General features: G+C 42.7%; 1 protein-coding gene across 11 annotated transcripts in view; it reads right to left on the bottom strand.

Annotated features, from left to right (window-relative positions):
- Positions 1 to 24,845, bottom strand: part of L1CAM (L1 cell adhesion molecule) — a 102,056-nt gene extending 77,211 nt beyond the window's left edge. For 6 of the 11 annotated variants that reach the window (XM_034434214.3, XM_034434216.3, XM_087886577.1 and 3 more), the window contains exon 1: positions 24,689 to 24,821. The gene's annotated coding sequence lies outside the window, so the exon portion shown is untranslated. Of the gene's footprint in view, positions 1 to 23,334; positions 23,392 to 24,688 lie in introns of those variants that run through there. The other 5 variants (XM_087886575.1, XM_087886578.1, XM_087886572.1 and 2 more) reach the window with 3 other exon arrangements.
- Between the last annotated feature and the right edge of the window lie 597 nt (positions 24,846 to 25,442).

The following is a 25,442-nucleotide window of genomic DNA, read 5'->3' as shown; positions in this document are numbered from 1 at the left end:
TATGAAACTCTCTGCGTGGTTATTGTTTTTCTAAATAGCATAATTATCTTAGGGATTCAATACTTTTCATACTGGAAGCCCCAGGACGGAGGGATGAAATTTCCCATTAGGAGACTAACCTCCATTTGGGAGTAGTTTTTATTTAAAATGACAGCTGGAGATGTCATGTTCAAAGTTCTTTGAGGGAACCTCTTCTTCTCACAATACAGTATTTGTATTAATATTGGATCTACAACATGCATGTGACAGATGATTCAGTACAACTCACAGATAGCCCTGATGTTGCTTTACATGCCTGTAGCTATGGAATATGGAAGGACAAGATTGTAATTTATCTCTCACCATGCTGGAATCCTTGAATCCAACAAGCTGTATCTTTAGGGGGTGGCTCTTCAATGTGTCAACTTCAGGCTCAAAAGCATTCAGAGGGGGAAACTACTGTTTATGCCCATTTATACTTGTTCTGGATGACCTCAGATCATGCAGAGGGTCACAGCACAGCCTGGATTATCAGGTGGACATGTCTGCAGTTTTCCTACATACGTCTAGACTGCACTCTGGAATCCTTTCCAAAATTTCAAACAATCATTCATTCATTCCATTCCATTCCAGCGACTGCTCAACTTTCTTGAATTAAACCAAGCAGCCTTGTCCATTTCTACTTTACACCTGTAACCATTCACCAAATTATTTGCTAATCCTATTGTCTAATATCTATTAGGCACCCAATTATTTGCTAATCCTATTGTCTAATATTATCTATTATTCTAGCTAGTAATGGAAACTTATACCTCTTTCCTTACCACCTCAGAAAGGAGGAGCAAGAATAGAATGTTGGTTAAAAAAAAATAAAAATCCCCTCCCTGGTGCACAAAACAATGAAGACAATCAGTCTGCAAATGGTTATTAAGCACACTATCCCAGATTACCAGTGAGTAAAAGGTGATTTGTATTCACACTTTACATGTAGAGACGCAGGGAGCAGCACTTTTCCTGGATGCCATTAATCCAGAGGATAATACGGATGGATGGCATTCCTGCACCAGAGCCACCTCCTGCCACTTCCATTTCCCTCTGGTGTCTCCCATGATCGTCCTCTATTCATCTGGCAATTACCAAGCGAGGGGCTTATGTTGTTAGCGCGGCAGGGACCCAGAGAACAGCAACCAGGATGCAGATGGAGCCAAGGGGCAGCTACAGGGAGCTGAATTATTTAAGAAGGGAGGGGGAAGGGAGATAGCAACCTGTCAGCCAGGGCTTGGGGGAGGGGGGAACCCCCACAGGGGACAGGCTAGAATTTTGATTAGCCTTCCAAGGAAGGTCAAGGCAGAGCAAACAAACTGGGGGCAGGGGGCAGGAGGAAATCATAGGTGGTTGAAAAAGAGAAGCAATTCTAATCACGTGCCCATTCAAATCACAGAACGGAACAGAAGTGGAGAAACTGGATGTACGTCCAAAAAGCCCAAGGATAACCATGCTAGCTCCTGAGAACAATCCCAGTACAACCATATCTTTGTCAGAAATTAAAATCTGCATGCAGAATACACAAGTAATCTGCCGTTTCTAAGATGCCTTTTCCCCCCTACACTTCCCGGTCTAGTTTACCAGATTGGGAGTCTCTGGACATCTCTGCCAAAACCCTGCCAGGACATCTCTTGACTATGACATACACACACACACCTCCAAAGTGTGTATGTTTCCCAGATCTCTAAGCCTTTTCATCTTCTTTTACTCAGAAAAAGACTCAAGCAAACACTTAGTGTCAGGAAAGGAGCTTTTGCTACGGAATTCTAAATGCCCTTTAAGCATTTCAGCAACTACAGGAGAAAACATGATATAAATGAAAAGAAATAATAATTAATAGCAACGTCAGAGAGTTCTGTTAGAGGAGACTAGGAATTATGGACATTCTTCACATGCATTAGATTCTCCAGGATAATTTATGGAGATTGTCAGTTTGAGAGATTGTCAGTTCGGGAGAGCTTTCTTCCAGGTACTGGGTTAGCTCAAGAAGCAGACACACTGATTCCAGAAGAGGCAACCGGATACTCTGAGCCCAGGCAGACATGATTATCCCCGTCTTAATTGCCCAATACATAATTGGCAAGCATCAGTGGTTGTGTGCCTCCAAGTGTGTTGTTTCCATTTTACTGAGTTTTCTCATTGTGCTAATAGCTTCAGTACACGATTCCATTCTGTGATGGGTTTAAAAAGCCTTTTCTAAATAGGGTAAACATTGTACCTGGAAACAGAAGTGATTATAGAGTGGGTTGCTTTTGTTTTTGTTTTGTTTTTGTTTTGTTTTTTTTGTTTTGTCAAACCTGAAACATTTGCTATGTCATTTAATGGAATTTTTTGAGAAGGGAAAAAAAAACCCTATCAAAAATAAGATGTTTGGGAAAAGAACAGCGTACTCATCCCTTCAGTAGTGGAAAGATCAGGAAAATTCATATTAGAGTTGACTTTTAAATAATTAGACCATGGAAACAATGAACCCACAAATTACAGAACCTGACTATTGGAAGCACAGTGGTGGAACCCATCCAACAAACCCTGTTTTCTGGTTGTCAACTGCCAGTGATTTAATGTGAGGTGTAAATTCACATCAGTGATGCCTCCCACTAGAAAATGTAGTTAACCCACAAATTCTAATTAACCTGCTTGTGAACTGCACAAAGATCTGGCCTAATTTGGGGTATTTGTTTGGTTCTTTACAGACTCCTGTTTTTAGAACATGAGGCCTGGAGCAAAATTCTGGGAAACAAAAAATGTCTTTGGCTGGCTCCAAAGACATTGCTGAACTATTTTTGGTAGATCAATTTGTTGTATATTTTCTTTATATATCCTAGTATCTCAAGTTAAGGACAGATCATCATGGAGAAAATCTATGTATGTGGTCTTTAAAAGTCGACACTAACTTAATGGTACATCATCATCAATCAATCTTAGTAATAGCCATGAGGAAGTTCAGCATTATTACCTCTATAATTAGAATTTAGGCATTTAGTAAATCTCATGGATGCAGAAGACTTGAACTAGGAATATTCAGGTTATACCAGCCCTTAATAGACAAACAAACTCTCAGATTTACTATGTTCTATTCACAAAAAATTCAAAAGCAGTAGATTTAAATAGTCAAATCTTTCAACTGAAAAAGATTAACAAACAAAGGAGCCAATTGGGCAAAATTTGCTACTCAGCATACCTTTGAAATTCCCAGTGTTCATTGTTCATTTGCTAAAAAAATAACAATGCTTCCAGCTCTCATGATTACACAGAAGAAAAACAATCACAGTCTATTGTTAGAACTTGGATTTCTAAGCCAAGCCCAGGGCTTAGGGTTCATCAAAACTTATCTTCATGCTATAAACTTTCACAGCATGTGTCTGGACAATGCATTCTCAATTTATTCACTGCTAACGGAAATAGTCTTGGCAGCATTCTGGTCATCACCATTGGGCTCCACTGCACAATGCCCAAGAGACAATGCTTCAATCCATGCTTCCAAAGATTCAAGAAGACCAAATTCACAAAAAGGATTTAGCACAGGTCTAAGAAAATCACAATCTTCCTAGGCAACATTGGCATCACAACTGAAATTGCTCTAGATAAAGTCACATATTTACTCTCTGGATTTAGATTATGATGTGATGCTATTTAAAGGATTAATAGAATGCATAGAAATGGCCCATAGGAAGCAAGGCCACCCTAGCATTTAGGCTGCTGAGGAGATCACTGATGGCCAACAGGGTGAAATAAAAGACAGCTCTGGTTTAAAGAATGGAGGCCACATAAAAGCTGCTTCACTAAAATAATGGGGAGAGATCATCTTTCAACAGCTCCAATTCTTTTAAATGAAGCTGTTTGGACAAGAAATTGGAGTCAATAATAATACAAAGGGATATAATAAATTGTCAAATAAGAGAATTTTGGATATGGGATTAAGCATGAAAAATATGTAGCCGATCGATACACTTTTTGTAATTGTAATGGATGATGGTTGTTTTATATTTTGTTTAAAAATAAAAAACATTTTTTCAAAAAAAAAGAAAGAAATTGGAGTCAATAAGCCCCAAGCTCATCATTCTGATAATTTTATTATTTTTAGATGTTTGCGGGCATCCAATTAGATCTTCTACCTGTATCAGGTAACACACGCCTACACCAGTCATTCATCCAAATTATGCACAGCCTCTTCACCTTCTTATTCCCCACTACTTTTGTTGAGCCAGCCCTTCTTCACACATTGTAACCCTCTCTTTAACCTTTTTCTTATTTCTTTTGCTTTTCGTATTTCCATCCTGGAAGCAGGGGAATCAACAAAAGACATGGCAAGCCTTGTCAAAAGCTCCTGTCACAGGAACTAGGAAAAAAAGATAATAAGAGGCAGAGTGAACCTAAAAGATGGATGGGGGAAGAGATTGTATGACAGGCCCTGATCAACTGCTTGGAGATCTTTGAGGGAGCTCAAATGTCACTACATGTAGGCTTTCTTCTAAACCTTTCTTTTAAAAAACAGAGGCAAAATCCCCATAGGACTAAAAAAAATGCTTTTAATTAAGACTACAGATAGAAATTGTCTAACTTTAAATGGATTGATCAAATATTTATATTTATATTAAACAAATTTATGTGGCCACATGGAACTCACACATGGTGACTCCCGGTGGTTTGCAACATTAAAAATACACAACATAAAACCCACAGTTGTCTTTTATTTATACTTTAGTTCAGGTGTTACCAAAATACCTGAAAAATAGACGCACTCAAGGCCAGACCAAACAAACTCTCCAAACTGGACTCACAGCGTATGCTAAGATATGATTTTTATGAACAGCATCCTAGATGCCATCTAGATTTCCAGTTATGATCTGAAGATAGCAGGCTCTCATCTAGCTGAAATAGGCAACATATAGACCATCTTAATAAGGGTTGTTAAATTACTTAATTTGTACAATTTAATAAAATGGAAGCTGTTGCTTCTTCCTAGAAGAAAAAGTAAACTCTGATAAGTCAGTAGATCTGGTCCCACTGTAACACAGTGAGAAATTAAAAAAATGAGAATAATTGATCCCCAGCACCAATGTTATTTCTCCTTCTAAATTAGCTGACTTACTATTACCAGCCCTGATGCCCTCTAGAGGAAATACATAGCATCTGCTTAATATCCATCAAGTGAAGCTCTTCACATCGTTTTGAATTGACTGGGTGTCTTGCACTTTCACTGGGAGATTTAGTCATGGTTTCAGTGTTTTAAAACGATAAAAGGTCAGAGGGAATTAAAACAGATCAACTCAGTGTTCAAATTTACCCATGGCAGAGGCTGGGATTTCAAACATTAGGTATCAAGGGAAACACGTTCCTCCTTTCAGCTCCTTCCATGTTCAAATCAGTTCCTTCACCAGTCATAGCCTGACTGCTATGCTCAGCACTTCGAATAGTCAAGATAACTACCTACAAACAATGATCTTAATGCAAATTGAGATTGACTAAGTCTCGCTGCTTTTAATACATAGCAGTTACCACTCTAATTATTTGATCTCAATGAGTTTCTCACAAAGAGAGCAATTTAAAAAAAAAAATTTGCCCCTCCACTGCCTCCTTTTTGTTGTTGTTCTAAGCTATTAGCAGTTTATTTTAATTAATTATCAGGGAATACATGGTGCAACCAATTGCCTCTAGCAAGCGGGATAATTCCCTTACTCTCTTAGCAGGTCATAGGACTGCAGAACCTCTAAGAAGCTTTCTAATTCTATGATTTTAGGGTTCTCTGATTCCACAATTCTGTGCAAAGAAAATTCACTGTATGCTTGGAGATGCTTTCAATATAGAGATTTTAGTGTTTAGACTAAATGTAACATTTCTAATACCACCCTAAATTCTGTAAGTTCTTTGGATCAGGTTGATGTGGTTTAATTGTTATCTATTGTATAATGCTCAGATTAGAATCTTTTCTCTCAAGATCTTAGGGTAATGCAGTTCAGATCTACCCTCTTTTATTCTCACAATAAGCCCATGTTAAATGGAAGGTGAGTTACCCATCCAAATCCATCCAGTGAGTTTTGCAATTATCTGTATTTGCAAAATCCACTTACAAATGGATAACTTAATCGTGGTTTATTCCATTAGTCACATTTTCTGGATTTACAAGGCACACTAAATCAAAACCTAGCCAGATAGGATGAGTTTTTGCAGCACACAAAACTAAGATTAGTTAGTTGATGCACTGGTGTTTTGCAAACACTGGTACAGATTGTCCTTGTTTAATGAGCACAATTGGGACCAACAACTTGTTATTAAGTGAAGTGATCACAAGTGATACCACAATGAAATGAAATACCACAATACTACAATAAAATGGGGACCAAGCCTAAAAGATTTTATATATTTTGTGTGTACCTTTAGAGCAGGATTGTCAAACTCATGGCCTGCGGGCCAGATGCATCACGCACTGGCCACACCCACGCCTGGTTTAGCGAAGAAAGTCCCAATACGTCACATGACGACGCTGTGACGATGCAAGTTGCCTTAGAGCCGTGATGGCAAACCTACGGTACGCGTGCCACAGATGGCATGCGGAGCCATATCGGTGGGCATGCGAGTTCAGCTCCGGTGCACATGTGTGTGCCAGCCAGCTGATTTTCGGGCCTTCTGGGCCCACCAGAAGTCTGGAACACCCTGTTTCCAGCCTCTGGAGGCATTCCGGGGGTGTGGGGAAGGCTGTTTTCGCTCTCCCCAGGCCCCCTAGAAAGGCTCTGGAGTCTGGTGAGAGCGAAAAACGGGCCTTCCGGTTCTACCGGAAGTCGGCAAACCAAAAGCAGGGGGAGTATGGGGGGGTCATGCGCACAAATGGGGTGGGGCGCATAGAATTATGGGTGTGGGCACGCACACTCATAACCCTCCGCACTTCCCCCACTTTTGACATGCGATGGCAAAAAGGTTAGCCATCACTGCCTTAGAGGGTGTCACAATAAGGAGTAAAATACAATGTTAACAATACAATTTTAGCCCTGGTTAAGTCAAGAACAGTTTTAAGCCTGTCTCATTCATGGAGTGGGGTTAAGATAAAGGCAATGTCATGAGCACTCAACAGAAAAAAGTTGCCCCTCAGACATGTTTGTGCCATATTTCAGTGCAAATAGAGAAAGGCTGTGAGAAAATGGAGTTGGTTCCTTTTCCATTGACTTTTCAAGACTGGAAAGAGATTTGAAGTGTAGTCTCATTTATATCCTAAATCCACCTGATCCATCAGGTGTCTGCATCAGACTAGTTCATCTAATCATATATTTACTCTTTTGAGATTGGATAATCACAGTTATTCCCCTGAATAACTTCAGCACCACCCTGCCACTGTACACAGAGACATCTAAGATGGATATGGCTGGACCTGTTTGATTAATGGAAATGTATGAATAAAGATAGATACACATTTGATTTCTATCCCACCGGTTTTTGCCTTCAATCTTGCCAATTGCCAGTTCAGGACCCCTTCCATTTTTCCCAAGAGAAGATGGGAATTGACATCTGGGGAAAGAAAATGGATTTTCAGTACCCTACTCACAAGCCAAAAGAGTTATTGTCTGGCATTGGAAAAATAAACACATTGCCCTAAATATGCAGTGGACTGCAGAATTAATGCTACCTGCAATCTACGAACCAATAGCTCATCAATATAGATTAGTATAGATGATTGCAATGAATTATGGCATCCATTCATTGACATGTTTATTGTATTGTTTTCATGCATGTATTTGTGACACTGAATACATGTGCTGGATGTCTTTTTGTTGTTTTTGTCTTTTTGAATACATGTGCTGGATGTCTTGTTCTTTTTTTCAGGTTTTCTTTTTTTTACTCAGTAAAATGATTTCTTGGATAAAAAATTCCCAAGAGAATATAATTCTTAACACAACACTGCCTTCCTCAAAAGATTTTACCTAGGCATTAAAAATCTGAAGCTTTATTCTCAAATTATTCTTATAAAAGAAATTATTTGGATACCCATTTTACAGCTGAGCAACTGAGGCTGCTGGATAATAATGAGGCTCAAGCTACACAATAAATCCATGCCTACATATTTATTTTCCTATGAGCAATAAGGACCCACCTCCTCCTGGCTCTTCTTTTTTCTTTGTGTATGACTACATGTGAAATTGTGACCATATGAAAGCATATACTGTATGTATTGGGAAGGGAGAGGGTGTTTTTGTAGTTTTAGTTTGTGTGTGTAGGAGATGACAAGCTGAGCCTGAGGGTGGGATCAAATACATCATCAGTTTGGAGTCGCTAAGCTGCCATAAGAGATCTAAGTCCAAACACACCCATGAATTCTGTTGACTCTAATCTAGAGCCAATTTGCCTTGACCATTAGTAGATCAGATTCTTATGTATAAGTACGGTAGCATGAAATAAACTCATAATACTTTTGAACTCTATCCTAACTCCTGGTTTCTTGCACCTGACAATGTGGGATTTTTGACTTTTTAAAGTTTAAATATTATTTTGTTAATGTGTATGTATAAAATGCTTAGAAAAAGAAATTTAAAAATGTATGCATGTGGGGGGATTGGTGGGCAGAGTCTTGAAGGCTTGTTAGTTTATCTTTGACTATGGTTACCCTGGAATCCATACATTGGCATAGACCAAATAGTGGGTCCTGTGAGAAAGTTGGCCTTGAGCTGAAGATGGACAATTATGTCACATTACTTGCAAATCCGTGGCCAGGCCAGAATGATTCATATGCTTCCCTGGGACAATGTGTTCCCTCTTTACTTCAATGTGCCCATGGAATCTGACTTCAGTGGATCTAAGGGAGTGTGTCAAGGAAGGGCAAGATCTGACCAGAAGTCCAAGCTTGTATCACATATAAAGTGACCCAAAGTCCCTGCTTATGACAGAAATGAAAAAAAAAAAAAAGCCTCAAAGGTGGGCTCCTTACAAGAGATCATGAAGGAGAACTACATTTATCAGGAATAAGGAATTAAGATTCTTGGGGCATTTCCACATGAGAACATGTTGATCTTTTCTTCCACCAAGTCACTATTTGGCTTCAACTAGAGATTTCAGAATTCTTTTTAAAAACCCCAGACATGAAGTCTATCTTCCCCTGTTCTTCCTCATAAATCTTCAGATCCCACAAGATGGTTTCTGGCTGTCTGAATTGACTTTTATTTCACAGCAAACCTGCTTAGTTAATCAGGACACTGGGTTATCTCCTCCCCATCTTCCTGGAACAGAACTGGGACTGAAAGAAAGCAATTGATGCCAAAACCGTTGTTCCCATTTCCACAAAGACTCTGAATTGGGACGCTGGGCCAAATATTCCGGGAAGTGCCTGTTTTCGAAAGCCTATTTTGGGAAATGTGGGAGATTCCTAGGGCTGGCCCAGTGTGTTCTGGTGCCTGTGGCAAAAAACCTTCACAGAATCTCATTTCCCACTACTTCATTTAAAATACATTCTACCACACTATTCTTCTCTACCAACCCCATTTAAATTAAAGTGCAGCTGCACACAAGCTGAGTTGTTTTTCTCTGCCATTCATTTCAATGCTACATGCCCAAGAGAAAGCCAGGCTCATTAAATGTGTTGGTTTATAGTTACCCACAGCCAATGCTTACTGCCTGGAGGGCCACTTCATCTTCCTGGGAAGGAAGACCATCTTTATTTAAGATTTCTTTATTGTTGTCAGAAACAGGTACTTCAGGTTACAATAGAAGAGAATGTAGGTCGTATCTACAGTTTAGCTCAGGGTTGACCTGTGGGAGTGATGTTACCTGTTGGGCAATGTCTGCAAGCAAACAACCAAGCTCGGAGAGTAGCAAGAACTCCACATCCGGTTATTTAGTAGGATATACTGGCTTGGATCTTTCTGGTGAGATCACGGCCTTCCTTAGCACTCTCTCTTAGATCCACTGAAGTCAGACTCCAATCCTGATGCACAATGAAGCATAGGGAGGGGGAGCACTTTATCCCAATGGTGCAGATGCATTCTGGATTGGATGCAGATTTACAAGCTATGCGATAGAATTGTGCCTCCTCAGCTCAAGGCCAACTTCCTCACAGGACCTACTACTATACCAGTCTATGGTCTCCAGGGTAACCATGGGCAAAAATAAGCTAACAGGCCTTCAAGACTCCACTCACCCACCCACCAACCCACCCACATACATACATGTTTTCAAAGAGCCACAAATTCACATGGAGACATACACAAAGGAAAGGGAGGAGCTGGGAGGAGGCACAACCTTTATTGCTCCTAGGAAAATAAAACCCAAGAGAATTGGCTTCTGCTCCAACCTGCAAATCCCCCAACATGTATACACACACACACACACACACACCTTATCCAGAATCAGAAAGAGATGCACCTGGGCCCCCAATTCCCAATTCTTCCCAGTGATTTTCCTCAGCAGTGACAACAAAAACAGCCTTAATATTCCCAGCACACAAAGACCAGTCCTTCCGTTGTAGAACTAAAAGGGTTTAACCACATCTGACTCTCTTTCCTCCATTGGCTTCATTTGCAAAAGAAAAACATGCAAATCCCAACAAGAAAGGGGAAAAATATCAAGAGAAAAGAAGGCCCTGATTATGGGGTGAGACGGTGGGGATGGGAAGAAATTGTCTCTGAATCTAAACAGGCAGCCCTTATAATTCTCACTTGAGAACTAATGTCACCCTTTCAGTTTCTGTGGCCAACCCTTCCATCTGGGAGCAGGGCAGGCTGAACCACAAAGTTGAGGATTTTCCTCCTCCCTCTGAAAATCTCCTGTTGATATATGTACTTGCCCCACACCTTTGTATCCTAACCATTCTCCCTCTGCAGCAGCTTTCCCCAGTACTATATATTTTGTTTTCCACACAGTTCTCATTATCTTCTGTCCTGCAGATGATGGGGGCTGTAGTTTTGGGGAGCCACACTGAAGGAGGCTGCTTTGTATGATGACTAGTTTCAGGACTGAATTTAAAGATAAGAAAGAGAGTATAGCAGAAAATTCCTTTTCTTTAAAACCACCTGCAAAGAGCTCATCCTCACCTTATTATCTTGTTATACCCCCTTCATAAGAAATGCTTAGAGGGTTGGACCTCAAATTGAGAGGTACCCCAAACACAACCGGGCCAGCTTACTCTATCCTTAACATTGTGAATACATTCTTATTTTCACACAAAGAGCGACCTAAAGACTAGACTGGAAATTTATTTTGCTGTACCACTGGTTGGCATTGGTATAAAACTGAGAAGCCGGGCTTCAAATTCTAAGTCAACTATAAGGCTTTTGCTAGATATGAACAATTCTCACGTAACCTACTTCTCAAATTTATTGTGAGAATAAAACAGAAAGAGGTCTACTGATGCCATCTTGAATTACTTATCAGAATGGAGATGGGATAAAAATAAATATATGCATCAGTGCTGGGCATTTTATTTTTCCACACTACCCACCCATGCACTGATGATGTTACCTAGCCTGATAATGAAACATCAGCAGAAAAATATTCAAGTTTTAAGAACACGAGGAACCCAACAATTCAACCCAGAGCTACATATATGCTTTATTATCAGATTCTGAAATATCTATATTTTAAAATCAAGATAGTGAGAAAAAAACATTCTGAGGTTTCTTAGTTTATTTGAGGTTTATTAGTTTATTTTATTCTGGAGCTGACCATAAATCATTCTGGAATCTATTGGTTTTGAGAAAAACCTAAGTACATTATGATTTATTATTTTATTTTTATCTTTTAATCAGCTTTTGGGTGACCTTAGGAATGTGGCAAGCAGAATAGCTCCCTGAAACAAATAGAATCTTTCCATTTAATTAAAAAAATAATTATTTTTAGACCTTAAGGAGCTAGCCTTGTTCTCTTAAACAAGTTAGGGAAAGCATGCAGGATATGGCTTCTAGAATTCTTTCAACCCCTTTTCTTAGCAGTGGTTCCAATGTATTTTTTTTTTCTGTATAATGAAATGATGGGTTGTTTGGCATTTATGTTTCTGCTTTTTCTTCATGTTGCAGCTGGGTGCTCTGTTCTGGGTCATGTTCTGAATGTTTTGCTGTCCACCTCCTCCCACTGGCAAACTTGAGAGAATTTCCTTTCTTAATTTTTTTTTTCTCTGATCACAGCCCCAAGTTGAATCCAGCCCATTTTCAAATCCATTTTTTCTTTTGCTGGCTTCTCCCACCTCAACCAATATGATCCCATTCTAGTCACTTTGTGGAGAGTTAGTCTTCTGGCCAACAGATGGACGGGGTCACAAGTTCCTTCACATTCCACTGAGTTTGAAAGAGCCAAAACCTCAGGGTTCCTTGGTGGTTGGCCAAAGTGACTGCTTGTGAGAAATGAAGAGTGTTTGGCTTTCTCAGTCTTCTCCACTGCCAACCCAATTCACTCCGAGCTCTGAGAACGGATGTCCAGAGAGATCAAGTATGAATGCTCAAGGTTATTCAGAGTGCGTGAATATCATCCCACAAACACATTCAGCATCTTTTACACTCCCAACGCCTTACTTAAAAAGGATGGATCCACCGTGTGCTCCTTATGTGCTTCAATGGGCATTTAATTGATTGAGAATAAGATTAAGGTTCTGTTCAGAACTGGGAATTCAAAACTCCCTCCCACCATCTGAGACTGATGGTGTGAGTGGATTCTCTGATCTCAAAATGCTGAAATATCACTTGTGTTTCAAAACAAGGCGAATTAAAACAGGGTAGTCTTATGAGATACTCTTGCCAAGCATGGGTAGAGACCATATGGCGAACATGGCCCTTTGAAAGCTGGATTTCAATCCCTCTTGAGAAAGACTGGTCAATGATCCCTCATTTTAGGAGAAGGCATCCATCTTGGGAGAACATTCGTTTATTTCCTTATTTTAATCTTGATTTATTTGTGTTGTTGTGTTCATAATTTCAATGCATTAGAGTCTTTTATGTTGGCTGGGCTATAAAACTTTACAATAAATAAATAAATCTATAAATGGAAACATAAAGGCCTAGTTCTGCAAGATTATTATTAATTCAAAAGCAATCAGCGTTTGCATGGATACACAGTTTGGTGTAGTATTAAAGGGATCAGGCTAGAAATTAGGAGACCATGAGTTCTAGTCCCGACTTAGGCACAAAGTCAGCTGGTTGACTTTGGACCAGTCACTTTCTTTCAGCCCTAGGAAGGAGGCAATGGCAGACAACTTCTGAAAAACCCTGCCAAGAAAACTACAGGGACTTATCCAGGCAGTCTCCAATGTGATTGAACAGAACAACAACAAAAAAGACTTTGCACATTATACACAGCATGGAATTAATAATCATTACCAAGTTTGAAACTTATATGACAAGATCTCATTTGCCAATTCTGGAGTTTGCAGGTAAAAATTGGGTTGTTGAGAGTGTGGTGAGAGAGGTTGTTGAAAGTGTGGTGGCACATCAGCTCCCATTGGTCCTGGATGAAACATCATATCTGGACCCGTACCAGTCGGGTTTCAGGCCCGGGTACAGCACGGAGATGGCATTGGTCGTGCTGGTGGGTGACCTCTGGAAGGCTCAGGACAAGGGATATTCCTCTGTCCTGGTCCTATTAGACCTTTCGGCAGCTTTCGATACCATCGACCATGGTATCTTACTGCGGCGCCTTGAGGGGTTGGGAGTGGGAGGCACCCTTCTTCGGTGGTTCGCCTCCTACCTCTCGGGGCGTACGCAAGCGGTCTTGGCAGGGGAACAGAGGTCGGCCTCGAGGTCCCTCACATGTGGGGTACCTCAGGAATCGGTCCTCTCTCCCTTTTTGTTCAACATCTATATGAAGTCGCTGGGAGAGATCATCCGTGGTTTCGGGGTGAGGTATCATCACCAACTTTTTATATCCACCCCGAACCAGCCCAGTGATGCCCTCGACGTGATGTCCCGGTGCCTGGAAGTGGTGCGGCTCTGGATGGGGAGGAACAGGCTTCAGCTCAACCCCGCCAAGACGGAGTGGCTGTGGGTACCGTCATCTCGGCTCCAAGGGAATATTCCATCGTGGGTCATAGGGGGTGAGGTGTTGCCCCCTGTTGAAAGGGCGCGCAATTTAGGCGTCCTCCTGGATTCACAGTTGACTTTGGAAGATCATGTTGCGACCGTGGCCAGGGGGAGCATTTGCACAGATTCGTCTGGTGAGCCAATTGCGCCCCTACCTGGACCGTGATGACCTCCGTACAGTCACTCATGCGCTCGTGACCTCCCGGATCGACTACTGCAATGCTCTCTACATGGGGCTGCCCGTGAAGACCACTCGGAGGCTTCAGCTGGTGCAGAATGTGGCTGCGCGGGTAGTGATGGGAGTGTCCCGACACTCTCATGTTACACCCCTTCTGCACGACCTGCATTGGCTACCAGTTGCCCTCCGGGTGAAATTCAAGGTGCTGGTTATAACCTATAAAGCCCTATATGGCCTAGGCCCGCGACAGCTCCCCATCGCCTGGTGCGTTCCCACAGGGAGGGCCTCTTTGGAGTGCCGTCAGCCAGGCAGTGTCATCTAGCGACTCCTAGGGAATGGGCTTTCTCTGTAGGCGCACCTACCTTATGGAATCAACTCCCCCTGGAGCTCCGGGTAGCCCCTGACCTGCGCTCTTTCTGCAGTGACCTTAAAACATGGTTATTTCGCCAGGCCGGATTGGACTGAAGGGGTTTTTAAGGGGAGTTTTAATGGTTTTTAACACTTAATATTGATTTTATTTGTTTTTATTGCTGTGAGCTGCCCTGAGTCCTTTCCGGAAAGAGAGCGGCATATAATCTTAATTAATAAATAAATAATAAATAATAAATAATAAAAATGAAAAGTAACATATAATACATGATGCTGAAGGTCTTGTCTTTTATTCCAAAAGAGACCTGAATTACATAGATTTTAACTATACTAGGATTATGTCTTAGCCACATGCAAAAATTCAGTTTGAATTTCATTCGGTATTGTCTTGTTTCTGCATCAGTGGTCGGTTTCTACCGGTTCGCCCCAATTCAGGCGAACTGGTAGTGGCGGTGAGAGGCTCCGCCCACCCACCCGGATGTCATCACAGATGCTCTGCACATGCACAGAAGGTTCTGCGCATGCACAGAAGCACCACTTGCTCGCTTCGCTCGCTCGTGCACATGCACGCACACTCCAGTTCTGAACCAATAGTGAAGGTAAGTGAACTACTGGTCTGCATCCTGCTTTCCTAATCCTGATCTTGTTAGGCTTGGAATGGACCTCCTAATTCTGGAAGAAAGACTCAGCGAAGGACATCTGAGGGAGAAAATCCAATGCTAACATCCAAACCAAAATCTGTAATCTATTTAGGCCCCTAAAGACTCAAGTTACCCTTTCTATTAATTTGCTCCATTGGTTTGCCTAGATCAGGGGTCGGCAACCTTAAACACTCAAAGAGCCACAAAAGTCCTAACTGGAAGCCCCGTTCAATTCTAGAGCCGTCGGGAAGTCCGGTTCCCCCATTATAGTCCCCTCCTAGCGCGGTATCCTTTTTTCTCTGTTGACCAGAAGTCTGGTTCCCCCACCAAAGAGTGTCCTCCTAGCGCAGTATCCTTTTTCCTCTACCTATCCTAACCGAAAGCCCTATCAATTGTGGAGCCAACCAGTAACAGGGAGCCATAGCAGAGGGATGAAAGAGCCACATGTGGCTCCAGAGCCGCGGGTTGCTGACCCCTGGCCTAGATGCTGACAGAAAATTGCAGATAATAGCCCACTGCAGCAATATAGTATTCATATTTTTTGACAGGAAATTGGGAAGTGAGTAACCACAAAAATCTGATTTTCACAGATACAAGTAGTCTGCGACTTGCGACTGGTCACTTAGCCAGATCTCCCCAGAGGTCACAATATTACATTTCAGGCCTTGGCAATGGGCTTGCATTTATAGGTGACTGCTGTGTCTACAGCCACATGACCACAATTTATAACATATTTGCTAAAAACCAATGTTCATGTCTAAGTTTTGGCAAAAACGTCCCATAATGAACAAGGGGTTCACTTAATGAGAATGGTATTTGCTTAACAACCAGAACAAAAAAATGGTCATAAAATTAGGTTGATCACATAATTACTCACTTACGACCATCATGACTTATGACTGTAGTGAGTACCAGAGGTGGGTTTCAGCAGGTTCTGATCAGTTCTGGAGAACCAGTAGCAGAAATTTTGAGTAGTTCGGAGAACCGGTAGTAAAAATTCTGACTGGCCCCGCCCTATATATTCCCTGCCTCCCGAGTCCCAGCTGATTGGCAGGAAATGGGGATTTTGCAATAACCTTCCCCTGAATTGGGGAGGGAATGGAGATTTTACAGTATCCTTTCCCCAGATTGGGGAGGGAATGGAGATTTTACAGTATTTTCCCCCTGCCACGCCCACCAAGCCAAACCCACAGAACCGGTAATAAAAATTTTTGAAGCCCACCACTGGTGAGCACGGTTCATTACAGTTGTAAATCAAGGACTACCTGTATATACTTTGCTAACTGTATATCATATAGTAAGCATATTAATAGTCCTTGTTTAACAACCACTCATTTAGCAACTGTTTAAACTTATGTCAGCGCTGAATTAGTAGTAGTTACAATCGGACCTAATAGTTATGGGTGGCACAGCATCCCTTCAGTCACGTGACTGTGATCCAGGAACTCAGTGATTACAATGTTCCAACATCCTGCAGTGAGTCACATGATCATACTTTGTGACCTTACAAGTTGACTTCCTACAAGCAAAAGCAATGGGGAAGCTGGCAGGATGTCAGAAGTCACAGTCACATGAGATCCTTGCTTAATAACCAACAATGCTTGCTTAATGACAGCAACCAAGATTGCTGGAATTGTCACCTGGTTTTTCAATTTACAATCATGTCACTTAACAATGGAGTTTTTGAACCCAATTACTGTGGCCAAATGAGGACTGTCTGTAAAGCCAATTCTTGTTATCAAAACAGTATGATAACTGACACATCAACTGTATTTATTGTACAATTATATAAACGCTGTTTATACCCTCCTTCAATGGGCAGAACTTTGTAGTCTTCTCTAATGCAGTTCAATATAAACTTGCCTTAAGCAGAGCATGTAGTGTCCACTCATCATTGGGTTTGGAGAAATTTCCCCTACATATCTTGCTTCCCAGCAGAACCCATTTCTCCTACCAACAGAACAAGAGAAAGAACGAGCCATTTACTTTCCCCTTTCTCTCCCACTTGTCCCTCTATGCTAAATTGCTGATGTGTAGCCCTTCCAGCTGGCTTCCCCACCCTGCTTCCCATATATCTGTGACACATTCCACCCACTCTGTTTGAGATCCCACCAGTCTGCCTGATCTCCAAATCAAGCTTGTTTTGTAGAAAGGATGCCCCGAGGCTGGGTCAGACTGATGGCACAGCAGCGGAAACTTGGGGGCCACAAGCAGTCCAGTGAACAACACATTGCAAGTGTATAACAAGGCGCCAATTGTTCTGGACCCAGATTCCAGAGTAGTGATGGCAGCACAAGACACAGAATGATTGCAGGGCCTCCAAATAAGCTCCAAGATCCCATCTCACTCTTCTGTTCTTCTTTCAGAGGCCCGGTTAAAATCTACATAGAGTTTTGAACACTTGCTCGTTTTGAGTTACTTCTGTTCTAGAACTTCTGTTAATATTGTTGAATATTAACAATCCTAGAAGGCTATGATAACTGATTGTGTACTATGTAAATTCACAGACAGTTGAGTACGTGTTTTTTGTTCTCCGGATGGCCTGTCTGAGACTCCCTGAACAGAGAATACAGTGCACATACATCTATGATTTATTAGTTGAGTAAAGTTGTTATCCACAAATAACATTTGGCCGATTTTTCAGGCCTGGCCTAATGCAATCCAGAAGAAGGGACCTTCTGGCTTTCCAAATGTAAACAAACTACAGTCCTCCGAAGCCTTAGCCAGCATGTCCAATTAAGAAGGATGCTGTAACTGTGGTTCAACAGCTATTGGAACACTAACACTTCCCAACCCATAATACCTAACACAGGCAGTTGTTTGGTACTGCAAAATCATGTGGGAACCAAGCAGATTACGCTATATGAGAAGAACCAGCTGCCCCAGCCCCTACTTTCTAACTCAGTAACCATCAAATAAAAAGCTAGAGTGCTTCAAAGGAAGCCTTTTGTATGTAGTCATAACATTTTACAAGAATTTCAGGCATACTGACTTCCATTTGTAACCCTCCTATATTATTCTATCATTTCCTCCACTTTATTCCTTGTCATGAGAAATCCATGGAGAGCATGAAATAGGTGCATAATTCATATTAACTGTTCATGCTAGGAATTCTCTGCTTATAAACATACAGGTTCTTGGGGGTGGAGAAGTACAGCTTTCTTATCTTTATCCCATACAAGTGGATTTGCCCCTAAGAGGTGGGAAATGGGATTGTAGAAGGAAAATGTACAAGGGGCAAATATTCCAAACAAGCCGTATTATCAACGGGGTCAAAAAACATGAAAAGATCCAAGGAGATGCCTCAGGGATTTCAATGGCTACTAATACAAATTGCCAGATAGAAGTGTAGAAACAAAATTAAGATTTGCCTACAGCATAAGTTTATTTCAAAGAGCCTTGGGTGTCTGGTCCTGATCACAGCATATAATCAATGCTCCCCCCCCCCCGCCCCAGAAATAGAATTTCTGGACAAATCAGGAATATAACAAAGGGCAGAATGTGGAGAGTTACAGACATTTGTATCCAGTTGAATGGGATGGATTGTGCTATTATTTGAACAAAAATGTGACACTCTGTCTTCCCAGATCTGATAGGCCATTTACATTCTGGCTGGAATTCTATTTTTGTATGTGACACGTTCATTTAAGAGGGAAAGATTTTGAAATGGCATCCCGAGATCTTGATTCACATAAGCATACACATAGAACAAATCACTTAATCCTAAAGGCAATCAACTCTGACTATTCTTTGGAAGGACAGATGCTAAAGCTGGAGCTCAAATATTTTGGCCACCAAATGAGAAGCAAGGACTTACTGGAAAAGACCCTGATGTTGGGAAAGATTGAAGACAAAAGGGGAGGATGAGATAGTTAATGTCAGTGATGCAATGAACATGAATTTGGCCAAACTCTGAGAGACAGCAGAGGACAGAGGGGCTGGCAAGCTATGGTCCATGGAGTCATGAACAGTCAGGCATGACTTAGCAAGGCAATCTCCCTAATTGTAATTTGTTGAGAACTGCATAAGATTGTGACAGCTATTGATTTCAATAGGAGCTGCCTGGGCTGAGCTTTGCAAAGAAGATCATGGGTATTAAAGCTAATTTTACTATTACCTCAATTGCCCTCTACCCTAACATATCTGTGATGTTAGTCATTTCCAGCTAATCAAAGGCTTAACCAACTCTCTCCCACTTCAGAAAATTTTCCCGCTTGATCACCTGTAGACAATCAGCAACCAAGCAATGGATGATTTTCTAGAGTGATAGAGGTATTTCCACCATTTCAGTCCTTTCAGACTTCAGTTGACTAAGTGCCTTTTGCTATCTGGATCTGCAAGCTGCAAGTATATGTACAGTTCAGTCTTTGAGAAGGGCTCTTCCAATTTTATCCACAAATGAAAAGGACCCAATGGAGCAGTGGAGTATCATCTGCAAGATTGGTGGAAGCTAAAAATTCTCATTTCTCTGGTAGCTTCTCTGAGGGGAACCTTTACTCTTGGATCATCTCTTTTATCGCTAATAAAGTTCAAGGACACAGGCATGCAGGAGAGGAATGGGGGGGGGGGGGCAACCTATAGTATCCTATAGACCTCTTGTTCAAGCCCCAACTTATTTCTGCAGAGGTTGAGGAAGGGATCATGCAGATTCAAGGCAGGCCAATCAGCAGTTTCAGTGTGGATAGAAGGGTGAGTCATGAGGTCTCTGGTTACATTTAATGGATGTGCAGGTGCAGCCCTGGTGGAGCTATGGACCTGGGTGACATCAATTCAGCAGCCATTCAGAAGAAAACCCGAGGCTGCAAGTTAGCTGGAGACCCATGAATCCCAGTCTCTTCCTTGCCATTTTGCCCCCAGCCAACCCCAAACCCAGAGGAAAAGGAACCCTTAGTCTCCAGTCCTGTTGCTGCTCTGGGAAACGCCAAAGCTGGTGACAGTATGGCCATTGGATGAGGAAACAGATTCCCTGGAACAAAGGGGCTTTCATGGAAAACAAGAGAGACCGGGATCTAATGCAGAAGGAAGAGACAAGAGCAGAGATAATAAGATAGAGAGAGGGCTGGCTGCTGGAAGGAAGGGAAAAGGGCCCCAGCTTAGGAGGGCAGAGAGCCTCAAGTGAGGGCATCTCTGCAGCTGGATACATTGGCCCTTGGTATTTCCCTCTATCCTATTACTAGCACTATTGACAAGCCGGATTGATGGGGAGCATGCCAGTCCATAATTCTCTGTTGCCCAGCAACATATAGCCATCCCCACCAGCAGCAGCAAGACAGATTCTCCTGTAAATCAATTGCCACCTGCTGCCCCTTCAGAGTCAGCCTTCCCCCCCCCTCCCGCCACCCCTTATCAGGGCCTTGGAGGAAAAGAGACAGACGGGGGAACAACCAGCTTTGCTTCCGTTCTTCCAGGAAAAAGAACATTTTGGTTATTAACTGTGGTTGGCACAAGAGTGGGAGGACAGGTCATCCACAGGCCAGCACCTCCTCCCCACTGGAATAAAAGAGGCAGAAAAAAAACTAGAATGACCCATAAGTGGATTTTTTTTTATTACCACAATTATGTCCCTGGATATTAGCATTCTTGGGTTAGTTATTAGGCTGATGAAAGGGACAACTGAACAGCATCTTCTTAATAAGGGAACCAGCAAAATGATCAAATGATGTAGCAGGCTGTCCCCGCCAGCCAAAAAGAAGAAGTCAAAGTGAAAAAGATTTTCCCCTTTTACCGAATATGAGAAAATCAGCATCACAAGAGTGTTCCAGCTTTCCAGAATATATTTCCCAGTCATTTTAATTAACCCAGCTTTGAGGACCTGTTTCACATTATCTCTCAGGGCAGAAAATGCCCTTCATTTCCATTCATTTTTCTAAATACTCAACTGATTACTGCAATGCCTATGTTTAGACCCTAAGAATTCAAACACAGAAGGTGTCAGCGGATGCTATGTCTATCCACTCAAATCCTTTCAGAATAAGCAAGACTTTTGTAAGAGTCCAATATTTGGGACTAATTTCCTTCTCTGTTCCACGAAGCAAGCAGATGAAAAAGGGGTGGAATGACAGAAAGTCTTAGCCTCCATGCATTACACCCCAATATGAACAAAAGAGAAATAAATCTCCACAAATCTGATCTGATCCTTTTTTGCAAAGTATAAAACTAGAAGTGAGGGACTAATATTCTGAATATTCTGGATTGCAAATTCCAATAATTCCTGTCTTGCTGATAAGAGCACGTGACCACTAAAGCATGGGATTTATTTTCCTCCAAATTGAAATCCAAGGAGAATCCTTGAGTTTGAGAAAAGACAGAAATGTTTAATTTTCAGTTAGTGAAATTAAAATTGCACTTTTCCCCATCCAAGTTCACGATTCCCTTAAATCTATCCATTGAGCCCAAGATTAAGAATCCCCTGCTTAAGTTGTGTTAAAAGTACATATCAAAAATTGGTGATGAGCTGTCCATACTATCTTCTTTAAATAGATGGACAGAGTTCCTTTTTGAAATGAAAGCTTGTTCAGAATATTACAGCCACTGAAATCTAGTTCTCATCTCTTTTTTTCATTTGCATTGATTTCCTGGCAAGAGAAAAGCACTCTGTGCATGATAGAAAGTACCTTTTTAAAATGGTGGCATTGCCATAATGAAACAGATCCTAAGCTGGACATTCAATCAAAGCTCTATGACTTTGAATGTCAAGCAGGCAAGCAGAATCAGGTACAAGCAGAATTTTGCATGGATGCTTCCATCATTCTTAGCAAGATCAGACATTCATACCTTTTAGAAGAGTCTTACCTGTAAAACATTCACAGGGTACAACCTACAAGCAAAAAAGATCATGACCAAAATACAATATGAGTTAACATCCTTTTCAGACAACCTTCTGAGATACAATCTGAGATAAGCTGAAAGCCACAGTATCTATGCATCTATTGATCCCTTTTTCACAGGACCTATCATTTAAGAAATAAAAGGCCAGGTTCATTCAGTCCCTGTTATGTAGTAAGTTATGTAGTAAGTTTATGAAAGAAATGCATTCTCCCTTGAGTGCTTTTGGCTACTGGCTTAATCTTTATGATGAAATTCCAGGCTTCAGCCAATTCAATGTGGATTGACTGGGCAAGCTCTTGCACAAAATAAGACCTGTTGCGCACACACACAATACTACAGAACCCAATTCAGAAGACCGCCTTGCATGAACACAGATCCTAGTATTTCTCCACCTTAAGAACATATCTTCAGAGGCACTAAGGTTCTCAGACACCCTATATATACACAAGGAGCCCAAACAAAGCTGAACATTTTAATGTCATAATGCAGTCAGGATACATATAGCTCCCCTACATGCAAACTGCCTCTCTTTTCCTGGAGAGAAAGAGAGAGAGAAATACAGTGCGAGAAAGAGATAAAGAGAAAGAAAGAGAGAGAGAAACAGAGAAATATAGAAAGAGAAATATAGAGAAATAGAAATATATTAGCTGTCCCAATATCCATCAGCCATTCCTGACATGTCCAAAAGATTTGAATACTTGATTTAGACACTAAAGATTATGCACTAACTCCATAAAAAGCAGAAAATCTAGAAGTCTTGCCATTTACCTGCAATTTAGTTACACTAGTTGTACTATACACATAGCTACATAGCAAATGCATGTAAACTCAAAAAATCTAATAGACCTTGGATTCTTATCTATTCTCAGCCTCATTCATCCTCCATATAATACAGATATTCTGCATGCACAATATTTCAAACACCAGGGTGCCTCCCCACTCCCTTCTGTACGGAAACATATCACCCAATGAATATTCCCTCACACTCACAAGCCCCATTTATTTACACCCCAAAAGGCTGTTGCTTGCATCAACAACAAACATGCCCAGCACCACCTACAACCTGTACTCTTGTACACATCCATCCCCATCTTAGAGATCTCCCCCTGAATTTTCTCCTTCTGTCCCAAATCATTTGCCATTGTCCCCAAGCAGTGCAGCTTCACATTATACCCCCCCCCCAACTCCAAGAGAGCCATGCTTCATCAAAATTGCTACGACTCTTCATACAAATGAACAGCAGGGCATGTCCCACCTGTCCTTGGATGCACACAAACATACATAGACTGTTCAGGAAAGAAACAACAACCTGAAGCATCTTCTGAGCACAGATGGATCCCAGCAAACAGCCCCACAATGTTGTGCTGCCAAGGGCAAAAAACAACCCAAGATTCAATACCCCCCACCCCCGCTGTAATTTTAATACATAAATCAGAAGCAACTTGCCCCCCTCCCTCCATATCAGCTGCTTAAGAAAGGTGATCTCATCCCAGGGCTCCTGGAGGGAAGAGCCTTCTGCTTTAGGCCCGGTTCCAACTGCCACACCCTTCTGCTGCTCACTCCACAGCCATAACTCAGCCCCATACGCTGGCCACAATTCCCACAGTATCCTTCCCAGCACACAATGCTTCCGCTTCTCACACCCCAAGCTCCCCACTCTCTGTGCTCTTCATACACACACACACACACACACACACACACACACCTCGCTCACTATGCACCCCTTCTGCATTGGTGCATTCATACACAGATTGATCTCCTCCACTTCTCCCCTCCTTTTCTAATGGCACCCAGAGACCATTCCCTGACCAAGACACACAAATGCCCCATCCTGCAGATAGCCTTACTCCTTTTCTACTCCTAGTGTAAACCTTAGCCCTTCACACACACACACGCGCGCGCGCACACACACACTCAATCTTTAACCCTGATGGATCCTCCTCCTTGGTACATAGTGTGAACATATAAGTGAACATATATCTGCATTTTCTCCCTGTCATTTCTTTCATGGCCATAGCTTTGGTTCACCCCCAGCGCTGCTACAATCCCCCCCCCCCCCCATTATCCATCTAAACGTTGATTTGAAAAACTTGTCAGATTTTGATCCCGATCTCTCCTCTAATCTCCCGGTCTTCGACCCGGGAACCCCGCATTCCCATACAGGTCTCTGCAGATGGGACCCCACTACTCCGCCTAAGGGTCGGGGGCCATCTCCCTCCCACCCGCCTCCTCAGTTTCTTCTGTAATAAAACCAGACAGCCAACCCGCCATACCGGAGCCTTAAATTGCACCGGATTCAGGGGGATCCTCATCAACACGCCCCCCACACCCCCACACCCCCCAGCCGCGCAACTTTTCTCAGCAGCGGAGACGGGGAGGGGGGGCACCGAAAAACCTTCTAACGGGGAGGAGGAGGCGGCACTCCAGGGAATCGTGAGGGGAATTCGCGCCCATTTGGGAACCTCATAATTCTCTCTTCTCTTCCAGATTTAGGGAAAGCACCCCTGGTTTTTTTTTTTTTTTTTTTTCGGGTCCTGACAAAGACGGGGGACGGGGACCCCCGGTTTTCCTTCTTCCCCCATCCGACCGTCCATAGAAGAGCCCCGAAGTTGATAAAGAGGGCAGCGGTTCGGCTCCCCACTTCGGTCCTCTTAGCCCCCTACCTGAGCCGCGCCCGTCCTTCCGCTCACTCCGCGGCCGCTGCGGTCGCCTCTCTGGCTCCTACTGCTTCGGCTGCAGCGTCTGATCGATGTGACATAATCGGCAGCGGCAGCGGCGGCGGCGGCAGCAGCGGCGGCGGAGAGTCCCCTCCCTCCCTGCCCCGCCCTACCCCCCATCCCTCCTCCCCGCCTTTCCTTCCCAGCTCCGGTTCGGTCCCGGAGCTGGTGAGGAGGGGTAAGGTGGAAATTGGTTTATTGGCACACACACGCACACACGCACACTCACACACACACACGCCCTGCCGTATTCTAAGAAGAATTTGGGAAACTTGGGTGGGGTTGGGGTGGGGTTAACCTATTGGTCTAGTCTCAGCATCCTGGAGATAAGGGAGGGGGACGCCCGGGTCCCTCATTTTGGAATGGGGAGGGGAGGGTTGTCCCCGGTGCTTTAGAAATAAACGGGTGAGGTAGAGGATGCCTTGGCGGGGGAGGCGGGGGGGGGGCAGATGGAGCGGAGTACAGGAGATGGGAGCCCGAGCAAAAAATGCAGAAGGAAAGAATCAATTAAGCTGCTGCTGAAGCCCTGTTTCCTGGATGTGGCGAGTCTGCTTGAAGGTCACGCCCAGATCACCCAATTCCCCGCAAGGCTTCTAAAACCGAAATCCTTCGGAACCAGCCAACTAGGTTTCTGGCGCGCATGGGCGGCAGCGGAGCCCGGCTCAGAAGCAGCTGGATCCTCCCAGCCAAATCGCAAGGG

Source organism: Pantherophis guttatus, chromosome 2 (genome assembly GCF_059756535.1).
Source record: "Pantherophis guttatus breed Tessera chromosome 2, ASM5975653v1, whole genome shotgun sequence".
Taxonomy (NCBI): domain Eukaryota; kingdom Metazoa; phylum Chordata; class Lepidosauria; order Squamata; family Colubridae; genus Pantherophis; species Pantherophis guttatus.
This window is presented reverse-complemented; position numbering and strand designations above follow the sequence as displayed.